Here is a 2,010-nt window from a genome sequence, read left to right as displayed (position 1 = left end):
GATTTCAGCCAATGTGCCATTGTTCCAGGAGATTGGTGAAATGCCACTTAACTTTGACCCGCCAAGGCTGGATGAAGGCAGTGGCATGGAGGCAACACTGCGACAAAACATGGCAAAATACCACAAGAGTTGTAGGGTCATGTTTAATAATATAAAACTTGATCATGCAAGAAAGCGAAGATCTACAGTTGAAGGTAGTGAACCATAGGAAAAGCATGCTAAACAGCATCAAATGAGTCATGACAATGAAGCATGCATATTTTGTGAAAATGTGGCACCTGTATCAGATCTTCCACAAGTAATGACCATGAATCTCAACAGGAGACTACAAGAGTGCACTCACAAACTTAATGATGGTAAATTATTGGCAAAACTAGGTGCAGGTGATGCAGTTGCACAAGACCTGAAATACCATCTTGTATATCTCACTGGCTTTTACAATAGGGAGAGGTCCCATCTTAGAACTCTTTAGAAAGAACAATGTCACAGTGAAAAACCAGATGTATATCCACTGGTTCTATCAGAGCTGGTTAATTATATCATTGAAACCAGCTTGAGTTCGGATGGTCCTGCCTTATTTCCTCTTGCAGAGATATCCCAGTTATACCAGCACTCCCTGGAACAATTGGGCATTTCCTCACCCACTGTAAATACAACAAGATTAAAAGACAAATTGTTAGCAGAAATCCCTGAATTAGGAGCACACAAGAAAGGAAGAGGTGTACTACTTTCCTTGCAGGAAGATGTAGCTTTAGCCCTATCTCAGGCGTCTGACTACTCAGATACACTTGTGATTGCTAAAGCAGCAAAGATACTGAGGAGGCATATTCTGGATCATCAGTCCAGGTTTGGTGAAGGATGCATCAGTGATGCCATACCTCAAAGTCTGCCCCAGTTCACTAGTATGGTTGAACATGGAGCTAACATAAAGTCATGGCTAAGGTTTGGCTCATCAAAGTCAGACCTGGCTATAGCTCAGCTCCTGCAGTACAACCACTTCTCAAAACAGAAGGAAGGAGCAAGTGTACATCGACACTCAAAGGATAGAGAAACTCCTTTTCCAGTGTTCACAGGCATGGCTATCTGTGCCAAAACAAGGAAGAGAAGCCTGGTAGAAATGCTTCATGATCATGGTATGAGCATTTCCTATGACAGGGTACGGGAGACATCAGCCCAACTGGGAGATGCCACTGACACCAAGTATGTGGAAGATGGTGTAGTCTGTCCACCCGTCTTGAGAAAGGGGTTGTTTACCACTGCGGTCATGGGCAACATCGATCACAACCCTTCAGCAACCACAGCTACTATCTCTTTTCTTGGGACCAGCATTTTGGTATTCCAGCACCCTGCCAAAGACAACTGGGGGGAAGAGCATAAGCCAGTACAGTTTGGGCCAGAGAGGGTAAAATCTATACCTGAGCTGCCTGACTCCTTCACAATTATCCCCTTGCTTCCTTCAAGTCCAAAAATGCTACAGGCTTGGGCTTACATGCACAATTTTGTGTAGCTGCAAATGTTAGGTGTAACTATAATGTTGCAAATGATGCTTCAGATACATCTGAATGAGAATTTCGTCACACTAAAGGGTGACACCATGCCTCTTTAATATCTTGCATTCATTTCAGGCTTAAAAAAAGATACTGAGACAGTGCTCGAACATAGATAAGATACTTTGCTGTCATACTCCACTATAGTCTTGTGCTTGTATACTTTTCAGTAGCATTATGGGGTCCTTTTCTAAGATGTAATATTGATAATACCCCAATAGAAATGCTAGGAACAGATTCTCTGGCCTCATAAATGTAGGCATAGATAAAAATTCCGTGTTTTTATCTTTCTTAGTTGCATAGTTATCAAAGAAAACTTTTTATGGTGGCCATTTTGTACACCATCTTTATCACAATGGTAAATATGGTAGTAGGAGCTCAGATGATATCTTCAATTAACTCTTCTACCCGGGAAGACATTATCTGAATAGTGATTGATGTATTTATTTCAACAATGATTTAC

The 2,010-nt window shown here is 41.5% G+C and overlaps 1 pseudogene; it reads left to right on the top strand.

Annotated features, from left to right (window-relative positions):
- Positions 1-1,507, top strand: part of LOC136843202 (uncharacterized) — a 1,652-nt pseudogene extending 145 nt beyond the window's left edge.
- The last annotated feature ends 503 nt before the right edge of the window (positions 1,508-2,010 follow it).

The sequence above is a fragment of the Macrobrachium rosenbergii genome, chromosome 2 (assembly GCF_040412425.1).
Source record: "Macrobrachium rosenbergii isolate ZJJX-2024 chromosome 2, ASM4041242v1, whole genome shotgun sequence".
Lineage (NCBI taxonomy): Eukaryota > Metazoa > Arthropoda > Malacostraca > Decapoda > Palaemonidae > Macrobrachium > Macrobrachium rosenbergii.
Note: the sequence above shows the minus strand (reverse complement) of the source record. Positions and strands in the feature narration are given on the sequence as shown.